Source organism: Vitis vinifera, chromosome 19 (genome assembly GCF_030704535.1).
Source record: "Vitis vinifera cultivar Pinot Noir 40024 chromosome 19, ASM3070453v1".
Classification (NCBI taxonomy): domain Eukaryota; kingdom Viridiplantae; phylum Streptophyta; class Magnoliopsida; order Vitales; family Vitaceae; genus Vitis; species Vitis vinifera.
In genome coordinates this window covers 15897142-15918848 of record NC_081823.1, presented here as the reverse complement: position 1 = coordinate 15918848, position 21707 = coordinate 15897142, and the positions used below count along the sequence as shown (strand labels likewise).

Genomic DNA, 21707 nt, shown 5'->3' with positions numbered 1-21707 from the left:
ATTCCAACAAATTGCCCCTCCACATTATTTGTTATGTTTAACACCTACCCAAACAACCCCCTTAAGTCTTTTAAGTAAAACCAACCCTCATGACTATTACACATTCTTGAGCCATTAATTAACCATTTTTAACCATAATTAAATGTAATAACCATTAAACAATTCTTAACCTCTTATTAACCATATTTAAAATTAAATACTAATATAATCATTATTAATTATTTATTTTCTTACCATCAGGTATTACATCTACTCCTCCTTACAAAATTTCCATCTTCAAAATTTAAAGGAACAAACTTGTGAAGAGTTTGTGTTATTACTTTCTCATTTCTGATTCCAACTCCTAAGTAGCTTCTTCTACTCTATGATAACCTTAAAACACCCTTACTAAAGGAATGGTCTTTGTTTGTAAGACTTGTTCTTTCTTATCTAAAATTTCCATAGGTGTTTCTTCATACATCACATTTTCTTGCAAGTTCAAATGATGCCAATCCAGTATATGAGTGGTATTGGGTTCATACTTTCGCAACATGGAGACATGGAACACATCATGTATACTTGATAGTTGTGGTAGTAAAGCTAGTTAGTGTGCAACCTCTCTAACCTTTTGAAGGATTTCAAAGGGTTTAATGTATCTTGAAACAAGCTTCCCCCTTTTAACAAACCAAAATATATCTTTTTAAGGCTTTACCTATAAAAACACATGATCCCCACTTGAAAATCTATGGGCCTTATCTTGTTATCTACATAACATTTTTTCTACTTTGTGCTACTAACAACTTTCCACGTATTACTTGAATCTTATCTATAGTCACTCATACCAATTCTGGCCCAAGTAAGTGAGCTTCACCAAATTCCATTCAACACTTACATAAGGGACCTACAAGGCCTCCTATAGAGTGCTTCATAAATGCCTTTTCAATACTACTTTGGAAGTTGTTATTGTAAGCAAACTCAATCAAAGATAAGTGTTCCAATTTACTTTAAAATCCATCACACAAGCTCTCAACATATCTTCCAAAATAGAAATGACTCTCTTAAATTACCCATTGGGTTGAGGATAAAATGTTGAACTCAATCTCATTTTAGTTCCTAAAGTTTTCTATAAGGATTTCCAAAGTTGTGATGTAAATCTAGGATCTTTATCTGATATAATATAGAGTGGAACCCCGTGTAACCGCACAATTTCCTTTATGCCCAATTTACTCAATGCAAGGATTGAGTTAGTGACTTTTATTCCTAAGAAATGTGTTAGTTTATCAATCAATCTATTATCACCCATACACTATCCTTATCTTGTTGAGTCCTTGACAATGTTGTCATAAAATCTATAGTCACATGGTCTCATTTCCATTTTGCTATAGGTAAAGGTTGTAACAACCTTGCTAGTTTATGATGTTCAACTTTCATTTGTTGACTTGGTAAGCACTTAGAGACAAATTAAGCTACATCTTGTTTCATACCAGGCCACCAATATTAACATTTCATATCATGGTACATTTTAGTTTCACCTAGGTATATTGTGAATCGAGAGTGATGAGCTTCCTTCATTACTTCCTCCTTCACCTATGCATTGTTAGGAACACAGAGTTTATTTAGAAAATAAATCCTTTCATTAGAATGTACATGATTCGACTCATGGTAGCTTAGCTTTAAAGGCGTATCAACAAAATTTATACCTTGAATACTATTACTAAAGTAGCCAAGCTACTATAGCATAGTGGTTCTAGGATCGTTCACTGTGAAGGGTTTTCGCAAACACAAGTGATATTCAAATTAGGAAAATAGGTGATTTTCTTATGGATGTTAGCTTTAAAAGAAGATGTAAATGTTTTAGAAAGATTTAAAATAATCTAAGCTAACATTAAAGACTAAAATGAAAGGGTGTAAAAACAAGTTTCTCAAAGATAGGATAGCTATGCTCTGGCTCTTATGCAAATTGGAAATCTCAGGATAGGCTCCTCGCGTTGGGGTTGCAACTATGGTGATGTTTCCTTCCCGAACCGGTATGGATTTAGCAAATCAAGTTTTAATCCTTTAAAATGGCAAAACAGATGGTAGTGAATTTCATCAATGGTTATTCACCTTAGACTTCCTTTGAATGGCTCGTAAGAGATAACTAATGGTCTAAAGCCAAAAGCTTACCAAATATTGGCAACTCAAAGTCATTCCAGGTGATAAACTCACCTTTCAATGGCCATTGAAATTGGTTCTAACGGATTAATACAAAACTTGGAATTGAAAACCTCACCTTCCAATAGCTCGTAGGAGATAACTAATGGATAGAAATCCAAAAGCTTATCAAGTATTGGCCGTTGGAAGTTGTCCAAAGGAAATAAAAACCAAACTTTGCATTAATGAACCTTTAATGAAAAATGACTACCTTACCTTCCGGGTGCGAGAAATTTCCATGGGATTGCATCCAAGTCATCACATAACATCCATACTTTGAGAAACTAAAAGTTTTAGCCAATCATCCTTTGAGGAAAAACCCTCAAAGGCTGTTTGGCTACTAAGAAAATAGAAACGGGAGAGCTCTGTAAATATTCTAAGTGTCAAACGTAATATGTATTCTATATCTATATATCAATATATGTTACAACGGATGCAAGGGGATATAAATAGAGAAGTTTTTCCAACCTTCCTAGCTAAGAAATCTTATGATTGGTGGATTACAAGGAGAAGAATGGAAATTTATACAAAAATATCTAAAAGAAAAGATCTAAAGTGGAGTCGGCAGAAACAGGGGAGAATTCGCACCACGCATGGGCTGTGCGAATTTGGAAGGTGTTGTGCGAAATTTTCGCACAAGCCTAGAGCAGTTGTCTTCCGAAGGCCATATCTTCCTCATTTCAGCTCCAAATTGTACACGGTTTAAAGCGTTGGATTTTTGACTTCCTGAGCTTTGAAATGGTATATAGCATGTAGAAAATGGACTTCGGGAAGTGCTCCAAAAGTGCCAAAGAAGACTATAGCTGCTGTCCTCTGTTTTCCTCTTTGCTTCTTTTTGATTCTCTTTGCTTTTCTCCTTTTGTTGGCTTGCTTTGGTGTAGCTAAAAGCTTGCTTTAACTTGTCCAAGTAGCTCCTCCATTATTTGGCATGCTTGAATTGATTCATAAGCTGATATAAACATGTAAACTTGCCACAAAATGGTTAAAACCAATTACTAAGGACCTTAATGAATTAATTGGGTTAAATGAATATGATTACTACACAAAGGTGCTTAAAACCATTATAACTAGGTCTACAAAATAGCACTTTTTGGTAGTAATCAGTACACTCCAACCTTCTTATACTTCACCTTCTATAATTTGAGAGTGTATACTCTATAACTTTGCATTCTTTCTTTAAGCTTTAATAACCTTGTATAACATTGTTATTTAAGCCACCAAGGCATAAAAACACACATTAGAATCCTGTATTTCAAAATAGGGATTGAACTCACTAATACAATCATATGTTTTCCACTTATAAACATTAACCTAGGTAGTACACATTAAGCTTTTCTACTTAGGGCATCAACAACTATATTTGCTTTCCTTGGATGATACTACAATGTAAAGTTAAAATCTTCAAAGGTTTCCATCCATCTCTTTTTCCTTGAATTTAGATCTTTTTGAGTGAAAATATACTTCAAACTTTCGTGATTAGAAAACACCTCAAAATTTTCACCATATAAATTACATTACCATATCTTCAATGCAAAAACTACAATTGCCAGCTCGAGATCATGAGTATGATAGTTTTACTTATGATTCTTCAATTGCCTAGAAGCATAAGCAACCACCCTCCCCTTTTGCATCAAAACACATCCTAGCCATTTCTTGAAGCATCACAATAAACCATAATTTTTTCACTACTTATCGAAATAATTAGCATGAACCTTCTTGTTACCTTTTTTTTTTTTTTAGTTCTTAAAAAGATTCTTTCTACTTGTTATTCCACTCAAAGTTCACTCCCTTGTGAGTCAATCTGGTCATTGGGCATGCAATCCATGAGAAGTTGTCAACAAACTTTCTATAGTACCCTGCTAGTCCTAGAAAACTACATACTTCATAAATGTTCTTGGATCTTTCCCACTTTGTCACAACTTCCAACTTTATTGGATTCACTAAGAGACCTTTTTTAGAAGCCATATGTCCCAAGAATTGAATTTTTTGCAACCAAAAATCACATTTCTCCATTTGGCATATAATTTGTGCTCTTTTAACATTTGAAGTGTTAAATAAAAATGATGTCCATGCTCTTCCTGACTCTTAGAGTATATCAAAATATCATTGTAGACCCTCAATTTTGTCTTCTTAGCATATGTAATTGATTACTACCAAAAAGTGCTATTTTGTAGACCTAATTATAATGGTTTTAAGCACCTTTGAGTAGTAATCATATTCATTTAACCCAATTAATTCATTAAGGTCCTTAGTAATTGGTTTTAACCATTTTGTGGCAAGTTTACATGTTTTTATCAGCTTATGAATCAATTCAAGCATGCCAAATGATGGAGGAGCTACTTGGACAAGTTAAAGCAAGGATTTTGGAAGTTTATAGGCTTAAATTTCAAGTGGAAACACGAGCACAAACAAAGGGATAGCCATTTCGCAAGGCAAGGCAAAGTACCTTGCCAAAATGCAATTTTCACAAGGTGAAAATGCACCTTGCCAAATTTGGCAAGGTGAATTTACTCATGATGCGAAAATATGGCACTTCGCATCATGAGTAATTCCCTTGCAAAAATTTCGCAAGGTAACCTTTTACCTTGCCAAAATTTCCTCTATTTCTCCACGCACGCACCACCGACTTCCCAGATATTTTTAGCTTGATATTTTCTCGTGTAAATTCCTTTTGTAACCTTGTATTCAGCTGACATAATGCTTTATCTTGTAATTTTGCTATATATAGAGGTGCACAACGCCTCCAAAAAGGAGGGGGGGGGGATCGATCCTCTGTACATTAACTTAGAAATATATAAAGCTTTGTTTTTCTCTCTTCTCCCGTTCTTCCCCATTTCTATTTTCTTAGTAGCCAAACAGCCTCTGAGGACTTTTCCTCAGAGGATGATTGGCTAAAACTTTTAGTTTCTCAAAGTATGGATGTTATGTGATGGCTTGGATGCAATCCCATGGAAATTTCTCGCACCTGGAAGGTAAGGTAGTCGTTTTTCATTAATGGTTCATTAATGCAAAGTTTGGTTTTTATTTCCTTTGGACAACTTCCAACGGCCAATACTTGATAAGCTTTTGGATTTCTATCCATTAGTTATCTTCTACGAGCTATTGGAAGGTGAGGTTTTCAATTCCAAGTTTTGTATTAATTCGTTAGAACCAATTTCAATGGCCATTGAAAGGTGAGTTTATCACCTGGAATGACTTTGAGTTGCCAATATTTGGTAAGCTTTTGGCTTTAGACCATTAGTTATCTCTTACGAGCCATTCAAAGGAAGTCTAAGGTGAATAACCATTGATGAAATTCACTACCATCTGTTTTGCCATTTTAAAGGATTAAAACTTGATTTGCTAAATCCATACCGGTTCGGGAAGGAAACATCACCATAGTTGCAACCCCAACGCGAAGAGCCTATCCTGAGATTTCCAATTTGCATAAGAGCCAGAGCATAGCTATCCTATCTTTGAGAAACTTGTTTTTACACCCTTTCATTTTAGTCTTTAATGTTAGCTTAGATTAGTTTAAATCTTTCTAAAACATTTACATCTTCTTTTAAAGCTAACATCCATAAGAAAATCACCTATTTTCCTAATTTGAATATCACTAGTGTTTGCGAAAACCCTTCCCAGTGAACGATCCTAGAACCACTATGCTATAGTAGCTTGGCTACTTTAGTAATAGTATTTAAGGTATAAATTTTGTTGATACGCCTTTAAAGCTAAGCTACCATGAGTCGCATCAGTAATTGAGAAAACAAAGGCTATTCTTAAATAAGAAAAACACCCAAAAGGGGGGGGGGGGGGTGAATTGGGTTTTTAAAATATTTTCAATCACAACAAATTCAAACACAATATAAGCAAAATAAAGAGATAGAGTTAGAGAATTCAAACTCGGGTTTTATAGTGGTTCGACACTTCCTTACCTACGTCCACTCTCCTTAATCTCCTAACCGAGTGAGGGTTCCACTAACTTGAAGTTTCAACCAAGCTTCCAATCTTCTTACACTTGGATTCCGACTCCAATGGGCTCTTACATAATCTCTTCAAGATTCGAACCTCTTGAAGGCTTTAACACTTAAATTTTTACAAGAAAGAATCCCTCAACCTAGCTTAAGGATAGCTCAAATATAAGACAAAGCTAGGATGACACACAAGAGTGCAATAAAGGATATGCAAGTGATGATTTAATGCACTATGAAAGAAATGAGAGCTTTTTGATTTAGAATAGGTAGGTAGACCATTGAATACAAGTGTTCTCTTCTCAATATATGAAGTAGAGCTCTCAATTTATAGGTTTCTAAGCTCAAGATTCAAAAACAGCAAAAGGTAACCTCGTCCGGTCGAGCTAGGGGTCGACCAGTTCACTAGCCGTTGGAGCATTTAATGCTTGACAGGTTACCGTTGCCTTGACCGGACCTCAACCGGTCCTCGGCCGGGAAGAGAAGGCCATTGGAAGAGAGAGAAAGTTTTTGGCATCCCTCGATCGGTCCTCGACCGGATGAGGTCAACACAACCAGTTGAGCCGATTGGCCATAACCTCGATCGATTGAGCTTTTTTAGCCCCGAAAATCTATTTTTTTAATTCCTTTCTTTTCTAACACTTAGGCAAGGTCTTTAGGTGAACTATTAATCCAATTATAAAACATTTTGCCTAAGGTACATTAGTTAAAGACTCGGGTTTTAATGAAATTGAAGTTTTAAAGAATAAACCGAGTTTTCTAAGTTGCATGAAACGTGTGAAAATCCTAAGTGCACTCATGCATTCATCTTACATTAGTTTTCTATGATCACAAGTCTTCCAAGCATCTCGATCTTGCATCCATTTGGTCATTTGATGAATTTTCGAGTTTATGCTTGAGATTCTTAACCATTAAACAAATTAGTCACTTAACCATGGTTTGTTATCATCAAAACCCGATTAGGAGAACCCTTGGGCTAACAATCTCACCCTTTTTTATGATGACAAAACTTGGTTATCTAGAAGAGAAAAAAAATCTCCCCCTCAAACCAATCATGGATCAATCAAACAATTTTTAATAGGAAACAATGTAAAACACGAAAATTTGAATAGGAAGCAATGGATCATGAGAATATCATATCATATATATATGGTAACTTCACATGTACACGAAAACATATGCTAAATAGGATAGATATGACAATGATGACAATGACATGCATGAGGGTCTCCTAGATCCTATATATTTCTCCCCCTTTGGCAACATAAAAAAGAAACTAAGGGGGAACTCTAGCTAATCTCAAGGCTGAGGGAGTGGAGAAGGAAACACAGAGCGGAGCTAAGCCATCATCTCCTCATGCTCACTCGCCTGACGACTCTCAATGTGATCAATACTCTGCTAGAGATGCTCTAATGTAGCCTGCTGTTGATCCATACGCTTCTCTATGCGCTCAAATCATCGAGAAGTGACGCCAGTCTGATACTGATCCATGTGCTCCTCCATAGAGTAGAAACGAGTGTCATGGACTAAAGCAAGCTCCTCCATACGAGTCCCAAGGGAGCTAATTTGAGCTGAGACATTCATCCAAGGGGCATGATCAGGAGCGTGAGGTGCTTGAGATTGTAGCTCTGTATGAGGAAGCTCGATAAATGATGGCCGAGATGATGGTTTTGCTGTGTAAGATGACTCAGTCATCATAGGCTTTGAGAAAGTGACCTCAACATGAATGCTCTCTGACTGAGGTGGAGGCAGAATGTCAAGCTCGGGCCCTCTCAGCTCAAAATCCCTTTGAGGGTCTAACCCATCCTCCATCTCTCTGATCTTAGCCTCCTCCTTTGCTTCGGGATGCATCTGTCCCTAACCCCGAGCCTGTCGCTCAGCTCTCCTAATCTAGGAGCCATTGGGTGCCTTCTCAAACTTCATTCGCCCCAAGGACTGCTCATCGTACGTGTCGTAGCTAGTGGGGGCCTCAAAGTTTGTCTCTATACTCAAGTCAACCCTGGAATCCTTGAATACTAGGGTAAGGAAGCGGCCGTAGGGGAGTACTCGTGTCGTGCTCTCAATGTAGGATATCATATGCATCATCATCAGATATCCCACATGAATCCATTGCCTGTCAGAATTGAGTCCACAATGAAAGCCTTAAGGTAAGAGACCTCGTCTCGATGTCCTACTTGTAGCAATAAGATGGAGCAGATCATGTGATGAAGGACTCGATTGGGCACGATCAGGCTGTGTGCCGATGGTTTGCCCATCCCCTGGGCATCTACAAGTCCACACAACCTCTAAACAACCTCTCTAGGCTTCAATCCCGGCACAGTGGGCCACGCCTTGGCCTCATACACTCGGAGTCCAACTAAAGGAATGTCAAGAATGCGGCAGATACTCTTTGGGCTCAATCTAATCTCAACTCCTCTAACTGTGGACAAGATTGGTCCTCCAAGCCCATAGGTCACCAGGGAATAAAAAGCCCACACCAGAGTCAGGAAGATCGGCTCGAAAATCGTCACAACTGGTAGCCATCCCATCCGACCGAAGAGTCCCTCAAACCTGAAGTGCTAAAGTTGGGAGAAATTGATACTTCTCCCTGGGATGACTTTCCTCTGGGCAAATTTTTGTTTGTATTGCTGATAATCTTCAACGGAACTGAAGAGGGTCGTGTCATACCTCGTTTTTCGACGAGCCTCCATCTACTCAGGCTGAGATGGCTCAACGGGGCGCTTGCCCTGAGCTCTGGAGGTCCCCTCGTCTCTCGCCTTGGAGTCATCCAATGAACGGGATAGAGAGAAAGAGAAGTCCAAAGGGAGAATGAAATCAAACAAGAGAGATAAAACACCAACCCGAAGCCCTAGGCGCATGGAGATGAAGTTGAATCCAAGCTTGAGGCACGCGGTCAGAGAGAAATCACCCCTAAAACCTGAAACCCTGGGTTTCAAATCAAAACCCTAGCCTCAAAATGTCCCAAAAACAAATCCACAACCTGCAAATGGTCCGAAATCTTGCCAAAACTAACTTCTAGAAGTAGGGATGTGAAGAGTCTTTAAGGTATGGAGGAGAACAGGTGAAAAATGAAGCGTGGGAGGCCTTTTTAAATTCCCAGCCCCAACGAACCGGTCGACCGCTTGGTCAACGGGCCAAATTTTTTGCATTTTCTTGTCTCGTGATCCTCCCCCTACCCTTTTCAATTGAAATCCCCAATTTTTTATGTCCAATGCCATGGGAATTTTCATTTTTGGTCAAAATTTGACCTCTTTCCTAAGATTATTTCTATATGATGCTTATGATATGAAATTCACGCAATCATAAGGTATATTCAATCAAGAATTCATCAAGCAATCATTTGATCATAAAGAAATCACCCCTATTTGTCTTCTAATATCAATAAATTGCTCTTCACTTAGGGGTTTTGTAAAAATATCGGCAAGTTGATCTTTTGTACTTACAAATTCAAGTGTAATGTCACCCTTTTGTGCATGGTCTCTAAGAAAATGGTATCTAATCTCTATATGCTTAGTCCTAGAGTGTTGCACCAGATTTTTTGAAATGTTTATGGCACTAGTGTTATCACATTTAATAGGAACATGCTCAAAAATCAAATTGAAATCACCAAGTGTTTGTTTCATCCAAAGAATTTGTGCACAACATAAATCGGATGCTATGTATTCGACTTTTGTCATAGACAAAGCTACCGAATTTTGCTTCTTACTATGCCATGAAACAAGTGAGTGTCCTAGGAAATGACAAGTGCCACTAGTGCTTTTCCTTTCAACTTTACAACCGGCAAAGTCGGCATCCAAGAAACCAATTAATTCAAAGTTATCACCCTTAGGATACCATAAGCCTATGTCCATTGTCCCTTTTAAATATCTAAGAATTCATTTTACGGCACTTAAATGAGATTCTTTAGGACAAGATTGAAATCTAGCACACAAGCATACACTATACATGATGTTGGGTCTACTAGCAGTCAAATATAGCAAAGAACCTATCATGCCTCTATACATAGTTGAGTTGACAGACTTACCTTTCTCATCCATGTCAAGCTTGATGGATGAACTCATTGGAGTCTTCATTGTTTTGGCTTCCTCCATATTGAACCTTTTGAGGAGATCTCTTATATACTTTGCTTGATTGATGAAGGTTCCTTCCTTTAGCTGCTTGATTTGAAGTCCAAGGAAGAAGTTAAGTTCTCCTATCATGCTCATTTCAAACTCACTATGCATGCATTTAGAAAATTCTTCACAAAGAAAGACATTAGTAGCTCCAAAAATGATATCATCAACGTATATTTGCACTAAGAGCATGTCATTTTCTTTGGTTTTTATGAAAAGAGTTGTGTCAATTTTTCCCATTTTAAAACCCTTTTTCAAAAGAAATTTACTCAATCTTTCATACCATGCTCTAGGTGTTTGTTTCAAACCATAAAGTGCCTTTTTAAGTTTAAAAACATGATTAGGAAAGTTAAAACTTTGAAAACCGGTGGTTGTTCAACATATACCTCTTCATTTATAAAGTCATTTAAGAAAACACTTTTCACATCCATTTGATATAAAACAAAGTCTTTAAAACATGCAAAGGTAAGTAGCATCCTAATGGCTTCCAATCTAGCTACGGGAGCAAAGGTTTCTTCATAATCTATCCCCTCTTCTTGATTAAAACCTTGGGCTACCAATCTTGCTTTATTCCTTATAATTATGCCATTTTCATCCATTTTATTTCTAAAGACCCTGATTATTACTCAAAAAGTACTATTTCATTGCTTGTAATTAACTCTCTTAAACACTTTTGAGTAGTAGTTATCACCTTTTAACCCAATTAACATATTAAGGACCCTTGCAATCAATTCTAATCAAATTGTGTTAAGTTTTGGTGTTTTGATAGCTTTTTGATCACCAAAGCAATCCGAGATTGAGGAGAGTTCTTTGGAATCCATAAGCAAATCCAGAATACAAGGAGTATGGGATCCTACTCATTCCACCAGGACGGGAATCATAGCTCATTTCCACCCGAGTAGGAATTCCATCCGACTGCCGCCGACATTCCACCCGGATGTCCACATCCGGAATTCTGCTGCCGCCGCCATTCCACCCGGATGTTCACATCCAGAATTCTGATGCCGGATGGGAGAGGAGAGCGTTTCAACTTCCCCGGTCACACATATTCGGATCCGCTTATAGCGCTTACCCGGAGAGTTTCGCAGCCATTTTTTGCACAGTGCCACAATGTTCTCCTAAAGCTTCCCGATATGTGCGACCGACATTTTTGAGATATTTTTAGATATTTTGTTTTAGATGTTTTGAGATATTTTGCTTTAGATATTTGATATCTAAATCCCTAAACTCTCCTTGTAACCCACCAATTATAGGATTCCTTAGTTATTAAGTTAGGAAAAAGGATGAATAACCTTGTAGATATTATTATTGTAATTTTCATATATAAATATCTCTCGGGAGCCTATTCTCGGGACGACGCAACTTTTGTATAGTTTTTTCAAAGGAAGAAAAATACAGAGCTTTGCTCTGCTTTTACCTTCTCATTTTGATTCTATTTTCTTACTAGCCAAACAAGCTCTGAGGATGTTTCCTTAAAGAATGAGTGGCTAGACTTTTAGTTCCTTGGAGTTAAGGTTGCCGGGAAAGGTTCCAAGTGCAAGAATTAGTAGCTTTGTGGTTTCAGCCATTAATGAAGAGAAAGTGTGACCCGTTAATGGTTTTATCTTTTTAGTTAACTTAAAACGCCTTTAAATCACCTGGGCTAACACTTGATAAGGCAAGTGGTCTCCATCCATTGAGATGCACTAGTTTATCTCTTGCGAGCCTTTAGGAGGTGGTTTGAAGGTAGGATTTTCTAGAATAGCCAACACTTGGTAAGCTTTTGGACTCCACGGAGACATCCATTAGTTATCTCTTGCGAGCTTGAAAAGGGAAGTCCAAAGTTAAAGATCACCTTGAATGGAAAATGCTAGGTGAGAGGCACGAGCCATTGCAAGTTGCATCAATGAGAGGGATTTAGTGTTTGAACCCATTAAGGGGAAGCATCTATACCGCACTGGTTAGAGAATTGACTATATGTTAATTCTCTAATGCGAGGAAATGAACCAAATGACCGTAGCTCTGTTTTTGCATAAGGAACCTCCCCTATGAACCTAAACCTCCAAGGAATGTTTTTCTTCATAAGTAATTTCCATTACTTCCTTTTCCGTTAGCTTAAACCTAAACCTTTTTCAATCAAAGTTTGAGTTTTATTTCTTAAGATAACCTTGAAATGAAAAGACATCAATTCATCTTTGAATGGGTATCATTTATGAATTGAAAACCCTTCCAAGTGAATGATCCTAGAGCCACTATGCTATAGTAGCTTTGTCTTTGCTACCCTAGTCATGGTGTAATAGGTTATAAATTTTGTTGATTACTACCTCAATCAAGGAGCACCAGCTGGACATAAATCAACTGATACACCAATTGGGCACGAATCAAATGGCGCCGTTGCCGGGGAAGGTGCCAACTTCATAGTGATATTATTTCAGTGTACTTGTGGTTTTCATCACAAGTTTGGTAACTTTTCTTTCATTTTACTAATTCTTATTTTTTTATTGTATCTTTACTTGTTCATAATCTAATATATCTTTTAAATTCAGTTTAGTTCATTTTAGTTTTTTTTTTTTTTGGTAGCCCTGTTTTCTTTTGTTTTCTTTTATTTTCATTTTAGTTACAATTGATACTAGTTGTGTATGCCAAATTGGATACGAGATAGTGGAGGAAGGCTTGTTAAACTTGAAACACCTCATAACAAGGAATTGGAATTGAGCTTGAATATCATGGAAGCTACACCTGAAGATTAGCATAGTCACCATGGTCATCAGGACAATCCCAATGAATTCATATCAATGAGGGACCGCATGCATCCACCTCGTATGGGTGCACCATCATGTATAGTGCCCCCTACAGAGTAGCATGTGATCAGACCCCATATTGTGCTACTTCTACCAACTTTCCATGGGATGGAAAGTGAGAATCCCTACGCACATATCAAGGAATTTGAAGATGTTTGTAATACATTCCAAGAGGGAGGAGCTTCTATCGACCTGATGAGGCTTAAACTATTTCCTTTTACTTTAAAGGATAAGGCCAAGATTTGGCTTAATTCTTTAAGGCTAAGGAGTATCCGTACTTGGATTGATTTACAAGCTGAATTCCTCAGGAAGTTCTTCCCTACTCATAGAACAAATGGCTTGAAAAGGCAAATTTCAAACTTCTCAGCTAAAGAGAATGAGAAATTCTATGAGTGTTAGGAAAGATATATGGAAGCCATAAATGCTTGTTCTCACCATGGTTTTGATACTTGGCTGTTGGTGAGTTATTTCTATGATGGGATGTCTTCCTCAATGAAGCAACTCCTCAAAACAATGTGTGGAGGGGATTTCATGAGTAAGAATCCTGAGGAAGCTATGGATTTCTTGAGTTATGTAGCTAAAGTCTCAAGGGGATGGGATGAACCGCACAGAGGAGAAGTGGGTGATTACTACTCAAAAAGTGCTATTTGATAGCTTGTAATTAACTCTTTTAAACACTTTTGAGTAGTAGTTATTGCCTTTTAACCCAATTAACATGTTAAGGACCCTTGCAATCAATTCTAATCAAATTGTGTTAAGTTTTGGTGTTTTGATAGCTTTTTGATCACCAAAGCAATCCGAAATTGAGGAGAGTTATTTGGAATCCATGGCAAAGAAATGAAAAGCTCAAATTCATGAAGAACAAGCTTTGGAGCTCCATAGCCCTTTGCCAAAGTCGTTCAAAGTATGCAAGGAAAGAACAAAGGAGAGAGGAAAAACAGAGTGAAGAAAATAGAGGACAGCAGCTGCAGTCTTCTTTTGCAATTTTGGAGCACTTTCTGAAGTCCATTTTCTACATTCTATATACCATTTCAAATCTCATGAAGTCAAAAATCCAATGCTTCAAACGGTGCGTGATTCAGAGTTGAAACGAAGGAGTTACAGCCATTTCAAGCAGATCACTCCAAGCTGAAGGAAGAATTTTGCACAGCGCTGCGAAATCACCCTTTTGTTGCGAGATGATTTCGCAGCCTTTTTGCACAGTGCTGTGGAATTCCCCCTAAAGTTTCCCATCACGTTGGAAGCCGAACACCACAAGCTGAAAGACCACTTCGCAGCGTTGCGAAGTCAGCCGTTTGCTGCGAAGTAATTTCGCAGCCCTTTGTGTGCGTCTACGAAATCTCGCAGACCTCGTTTTCACCTGCGAAATGGTCCTTAGTGCTTCCCGATATTTGTGCACCGACTCTTTTAGATCTTTTCTTCAGATATTTTTGTATAAATTTCCATTCTTCTCCTTATAATTCACCAACCATAAGATTTCTTAGTTAGGAAGGTTGGAAAAACATCTCTATATATATTCCCTTGCATCCACTGTAATAGATATAGATAGATATATAAATATATAGAATATACAGAGCCTTGCTCTATTTTTCCTTCTCTTTCATTTTCATTTTCTTGCTAGCCAAGCAAACTCTGAGGATTTTTCCTCAGAGGATGAGAGGCTAGGCTCTTCTTCTCTTGGAGTGAGGAAATCCGGGTAAGTTTCCACATGCATAATTTGGAAGTTTTGTTGTTTTAGTTTTTAATGAAGAGAAAGTGTGACCCGTTAATGGTTTTTATCTTTTTAGTTAACTTAAAACGCCATTAAATCACCTGGGCCAACACTTGGTAAGGCAAGTGATCTTCGTCCATGGAGATTCACTAGTTTACCCTTTGCGAGCCTTTGGTAGGTGGTTTGAAGGTAGGATTTTCTAGAATAGCCAACACTTGGTAAGCTTTTGGACTCCAAGGAGACATCCATTAGTTATCTCTTGCGAGCTTTTGACGGGTAATCCAAGGTTAAAGATCACCTTGAATGGCAAGTGCTAGGTGAGAGGCATGAGCCATTGCAAGGTGCATCAGTGAGAGGGATTTAGTGTTTGAACCCATTAATGGGAAGCATCTGTACAACACCGGTTAGAGAATTAACTATATGTTAATTCTCTAATGCGAGGAAAAGAAACAAGTGACCGGAACTCTCCTTTTTGTATGAGGAACCTGAGCCTAGTGATCTGAACTCCAAGAAACATTTTTCTTTGTAAGTAAAATCAGTTACTATTTTTGGTTAGCTTAAAACCAATCCTTTTTCATTCAAACATCTTTATGTTTTCTTTTAAAGCTAACCTTGAAATGAAAAGGCACCAATTCAACTTTGAATTAACATCATTTGTGAAGTGAAAACCCATCCCAGTGAACGATCCTAGAGCCACTATGCTATAGTAGCTTTGTCTTTGCTACCCTAGTATATGGTGTAATAGGTTATAAATTTTGTTGATTACTCCCTCAATCAAGGAGCACCAGCTGGACACGAATCAGTTGAGACACCAATTGGGCATGAATCAGTGGGAAAGATGAAGTCTCAACCAAATGCTCTTCATGCTAAGGCTGGGATGTATACCTTGAATGAAGATGATGATATGAAAGCAAAGTTTGCGGCTATGACAAGAAAATTGGAGGAGCTAGAACTGAAAAAGATGCATGAAGTACAAGCTGTTGCTGAAACACCAGTGCAAGGACAGTCGTGTCCTATTTGTCACTCTTATGAACACTTGGTGGAAGAATGCCCTACACTTCCAGCTATAAAGGAAATGTTTGGAGATCAAGCAAATGTCATTGGACAATTCAAGCCCAATAACAATGCACCATATGGAAATACGTACAACTCAAGTTGGAGGAATCATCCAAATTTCTCATGGAAGGCAAGAGCACCTCAGTACCAACAGCCGGCTCAACCATCTCAACAATCTTCAAGTCTTGAACAAGCAATAGCGAATCTCAGCAAGGTTGTGGGAGATTTTGTTGGAGACCAAAAAGCCTTCAATGCTCAACTGGAAGACTTTGTTGGAGCCCAAAAAGCCATCAATGCTCAACTTAGTCAAAGGATTGACAGTGTAGAGAGGACTTTGAATAAAAGGATCGATGGAATGCAAAATGATCTATCTCAAAAGATAGATAATCTCCAATACTCAATATCAAGGCTCACTAACTTGAACACAGTGCAAGAGAAGGGTAGATTTCCTTCTCAACCTCACCAAAACCCTAAGGGTATCCATGAAGTGGAAACTCATGAGGGAGAATCTTCACAGGTGAGAGATGTTAAAGCCTTGATCACTCTAAGGAGTGGTAAAAAGGTTGAGCCACCAACACCCAAGCCACATGTTGAAGAAGAAGAAGAAACAAAGAAGGGGGAGGAAATGAAAGGAAAGAAGAAAAATGTCAGTGAAAATTCCAAAGGGGAGGAGGACCATGGTTCAACAGTGAATGCAAATCTGGAAAAAGAGCTTATTAAGGAAGAATTGATGAAGAAACGTACATCTCCACCTTTTCCTCAAGCGTTGCATGGGAAAAAGGGGATAAAAAATACATCAGAAATCCTTGAAGTATTGAGACAAGTGAAAGTCAATATCCCACTACTGGATATGATTAAGCAAGTTCCAACATATGCAAAGTTCCTAAAGGACATGTGTACTATCAAAAGAGGGTTGAATGTGAACAAGAAAGCCTTCTTGACTGAGCAAGTAAGCGTAATCATACAATGCAAGTCTCCTTTGAAGTACAAAGATCTGGGATGTCCTACCATTTCAGTCATGATTGGAGGAAAGGTAGTGGAGAAAGCTTTGTTAGACTTGGGAGCAAGTGTGAATTTGCTACCATACTCTGTCTACAAGCAATTGGGACTTGGTGAGTTGAAGCCAACATCAATCATCCTATCTCTAGCAAATAGATCAGTAAAAATTCCAAGGAGGGTAATTGAGGATGTCTTAGTTCAAGTTGATAATTTCTACTATCCGATAGATTTTGTTGTTCTTGATATGGATCCTACTATAAAGGAAGCTAATTCAGTTCCTATCATCCTTGGAAGTCCATTCCTTGCTACCTCAAATGCAATCATCAATTGTAGGAATGGACTCATGCAACTCACTTTTGGCAATATGACACTTGAGCTCAATATTTTTTATATGTCTAAAAAGCAAATCACTCCGGAAGAAGAAGAAGGTCCAGAAAAGGTATGCATTATCGACACTCTAGTGGAAGAGCACTGTAATCAGAATATGCAAGACAAGTTGAATGAAAGTCTTGGGGATCTTGAAGAAGGGTTGTCTAAACCCCCTGATGTGCTTGCTACTCTACAAAGTTGGAAAAGAAGAGAAGGGATTCTACCTTTGTTCAATAAAGAGGAAGGAGAAGCTGCTGAAGAAGAGACCCCAAAGCTCAATTTGAAGCCTCTGCTCGTGGAGCTGAAATATACATACCTTGAAGAAAATAATCAATGTCCTATTGTTATATCTTCATCTCTTACTAGTCATCAGGAGAAATGTTTACTTGAAGTTCTCAAGAGGTGTAAGAAAGCAATAGGATGGAAAATATCTGACTTGAAAGGCATTAGTCCTTGGGTTTGTACACATCACATATATATGGAGGAAGAATTTAAACCAATTCGTCAACCTCAAAGAAGATTGAATCCTCATTTGCAAGAGGTGGTGTGAGTTGAAGTGCTGAAGCTACTCCAAGCAGGTATTATTTATCCCATATCTGACAGCCCTTGGGTGAGTCCTACTCAAGTGGTACCAAAGAAGTCAGGGATTACTGTGGTTCAGAATGAAAAAGGAAAAGAAATTGCTACACGCCTCACTTCAGGTTGGAGGGTGTGTATTGATTATAGAAAATTGAATGTTGTGACAAGGAAAGATCATTTTCCATTGTCGTTTATTGATCAGGTGCTGGAGAGAGTCTCTGGCCATCCTTTTTATTGTTTCTTGGATGGGTACTCAGGGTATTTCCAAATTGAAATTGATGTTGAAGATCAGGAGAAGACCACTTTCACATGTCCGTTCGGAACATATGCTTACAGAAGAATGCCTTTTGGTTTATGCAATGCACCTGCAACATTCCAAAGATGTATGTTGAGTATCTTTAGTGATATGGTGGAGCGAATTATGAAGGTTTTCATGGATGAAATCACCGTACATGGAGGTACATTTGAGGAATGCTTAGTCAATTTGGAAGCGGTTCTTAACAGATGCATTGAGAAGGACTTGGTGCTAAACTGGGAGAAATGCCATTTTATGGTATGTCAAGAAATTGTCCTTAGCCATATCATCTCCGAGAAAGGCATTGAAGTTGATAAAGCAAAGGTGGAGCTTATTGTCAAATTGCCGTCCCCAACCACTATGAAAGGAGTAAGGCAATTTCTTGGCCATGCAGGGTTCTATAGGAGATTTATACAAGACTTCTCTAAGCTTTCAAAACTTCTTTGTGAGCTTTTGGCTAAGGATGCTAAGTTTATATGGGATGAAAGATGTCAAAATAGCTTTGATCAACTGAAGCAATTCTTGACAACCGCTCCAATAGTAAGGGTTCCTAACTGGCAATTACCCTTTGAAGTGATGTGTGATGCTAGTGACTTTGTTGTAGGAGTTGTACTTGGCCAAAGAGAAGATGGGAAGCCCTATGTGATCTACTATGCAAGCAAAACATTGAACGAAGCTCAAAGGAACTACACAACTACATAGAAAGAATTGTTAGCTGTGGTGTTTGCCTTAGACAAGTTTCGTGCTTATCTAGTAGGGTCTTTCATCATTGTTTTCACTGACCATTCAGCCTTGAAGTATTTATTGACAAATCAAGATGCTAAAGCAAGGTTGATTAGATGGATTCTTTTGTTACAAGAGTTCGATCTCCAAATCCGAGACAAGAAAGGGGTGGAGAATGTGGTAGCTGACCACCTGTCAAGGTTAGCTATAGCACACAATTCCCATGTCTTACCTACTAATGATGACTTTCCTGAGGAATCACTTATGTTGCTCGAGAAAGCTCCTTGGTATGCTCATATTGCTAACTATTTAATTATTGGTGAAGTTCCAAGTGAGTGGAATGCACAAGACAGGAAGCACTTCTTTGCAAAAATTCATGCCTATTATTGGGAGGAGCCTTTCCTTTTCAAGTATTGCGCAGATCAGATCATAAGAAAGTGTGTCCCTGAAGAAGAGCAACAAGGGATCCTCAGCCATTGCCATGAGAATGCCTGTGGAGGACATTTTGCCTATTTGAAAACAGCCATGAAGGTGTTGCAATCAGGGTTTACTTGGCCATCGCTTTTCAAAGATTCCCACATCATGTGTAGGAGTTGTGATAGATGCCAAAGACTCGGGAAGCTTACAAAAAGAAACCAAATGCCCATGAACCCCATCCTTATAGTTGATCTTTTTTATGTTTGGGGTATTGACTCCATGGGACCTTTCCCAATGTCTTTTGGTAACTCTTATATATTGGTGGGGGTGGACTATGTTTCCAAATGGGTGGAGGCAATCCCCTGTAAACATAATGATCACAGAGTGGTTCTCAGATTTCTCAAAGAGAACATCTTCTCAATGTTTGGGGTGCCCAAGGCCATAATCAGTGATGGAGGTACTCATTTTTGCAACAAACCTTTTGAAACCCTATTAGCCAAGTATGGAGTGAAGCATAAGGTAGCCACACCTTATCATCCTCAAACTTCCGGACAAGTGGAGCTAGCAAACAGGGAAATAAAAAACATGCTGATGAAAGTGGTGATTGCAAGTAGAAAAGATTGGTCTATTAAGCTACATGATTCATTATGGGCATATAAAACAACTTATAAGACTATTCTTGGCATGTCCCCCTATCGTCTCGTCTATGGCAATGCATGTCACCTCCTTGTGGAAGTTGAATATAAGGCTTGGTGGGCAATCAAGAGGTTGAACATGGACTTGATCAGAGCTGGGGAAAAGAGGTGCTTAGACCTTAATGAAATGGAGGAATTAAGAAATGATGCTTACATCAATTCCAAAGTTGCAAAACAGAGGATGAAGAAGTGGCATGATCAACTAATCTCCAACAAAGAATTCCATAAAGGACAAAGAGTCTTGCTTTATGATTCAAGACTCCATGTCTTTCCAAGGAAGCTCAAGTCAAGGTGGATAGGCCCTTTCATTATTCACCAAGTGCATCCCAATGGAGTGGTGGAATTACTGAATTCCAAAAGCACTAACATTTTCAAGGTCAATGGTCATCGTCTCAAGCCATTCAAACCAGAAAATGAGGAAATCAACCTCCTTGAGCCACAGAAAGCTTGATCAAAGAAGGGTTAAATGGACTTGGTTTTACCAAAGTCCATAATTTTGTTAAATATGTTAATTTTTAAGTCTTGTAAATTATTTGATTGTAAATTTGATCTTAAATTTTGTTAATTGTAAAATCAAGAGCTCAGGCCCAGCACACTACCATCCTGAGGCAGATCCAGCATCATCTCGGCATTACATCAGCTCCTGAGCATGCCATTTCCCAACTCATTCAAGAGGTACCACTTCCTCCCTATGTTTCAATCGCTTATATCACATTGAGGACAATGTTCAGCTTGGTTGAGGGGAGAAGAGTTGAGGAAGTAAGTTTTTGTTATTAATGCTAAGTTATTTTGGTAATTTAGTTGCTTTTTGCTTAATTTTACAATTTTTTAAGTTTTTATTCTACTCTTCATGGTTATTAAGGAAAAATTTTCAAAATGAAAAGGGAGAAATTGAATTTTTTCTTTTTACTTGACTTAGATTTTGTATTATGTTTATTAAAGTTGATGAATTGTTGAAGTTTCTATTGAATTCAAGCTTATGTCTTCCACTTTAAGCTATTCACACATTGTGCACAATAGGTTCCGATTATAAGATGAAAAACTATTTCCCTCTTGACATAGAAAAATTTTAGACTTGGTACCTGTGACCTCATTTAACAGTGTTGGGACACCTTATAAAAGGCCAATGAGCCTTTGAAAAAAAAAATGTTTGCTTGCCTTGAAACCCGAGCAAGGTCTGAGGGGTATATGGTGAAAATCTTTAAAACCTGATGCTCTAAGCCTTCATTGGTTGGGAGTCACCGACCTCGATGCTCGTTACAAGGGTGGATAGGTGGAGTTTAACATACTGTAGGTGCTTGGGTATTAAAATTTCATTCTCAAAAGTCCGAGGAGTTAGTGGTTGAAAGATCCTTAAAGCTTGATGCCCTAAACCTTAATTGGTTGGGAGTCATCGATGGACCCTCGTTACAAGGACAATTTAGAAAAGAATACCCTTAAGCCTTGTACCCCTGCAATGAAAAGAAGAAAAAAAAAAGAAAAAAAAAAGGGTGCGTTCTTAACCTATTGAAGTTGGTCAGTTTGCTAAGTGTTAAAAAGAGCTAGGTTGGGGGAAGAGATTAGTTTAGCATACTATATTCGGAAGCTATCAAGTAACACTTAGATTTTTGTGGAAGAGTAAGGCTTGCTCCTTTGGAAGTGGAAATGATTTTAAAGCTTAAATTTGCATAATGCCTTCTCTTTAAGAATTGTGATTAGATAAGTTATTTGATAACTCTTGATGAAGTTTGAGTTTTATTTCTTTAATGTTCCATGTGAGAGTTAGATCATCATGCCACTTGGAAATTGCTTTTTGATCAGCATGATGTTGTAAATTATAGTACTGTTTATTTTTATTTTTCTCTCCTTC

General features: G+C 38.0%; 1 pseudogene; it reads left to right on the top strand.

The window, feature by feature from the left end:
• The window catches only part of LOC132253356 (uncharacterized), a 103836-nt pseudogene extending 83238 nt beyond the window's left edge, over positions 1–20598 (top strand).
• Positions 20599–21707: the final 1109 nt, after the last annotated feature.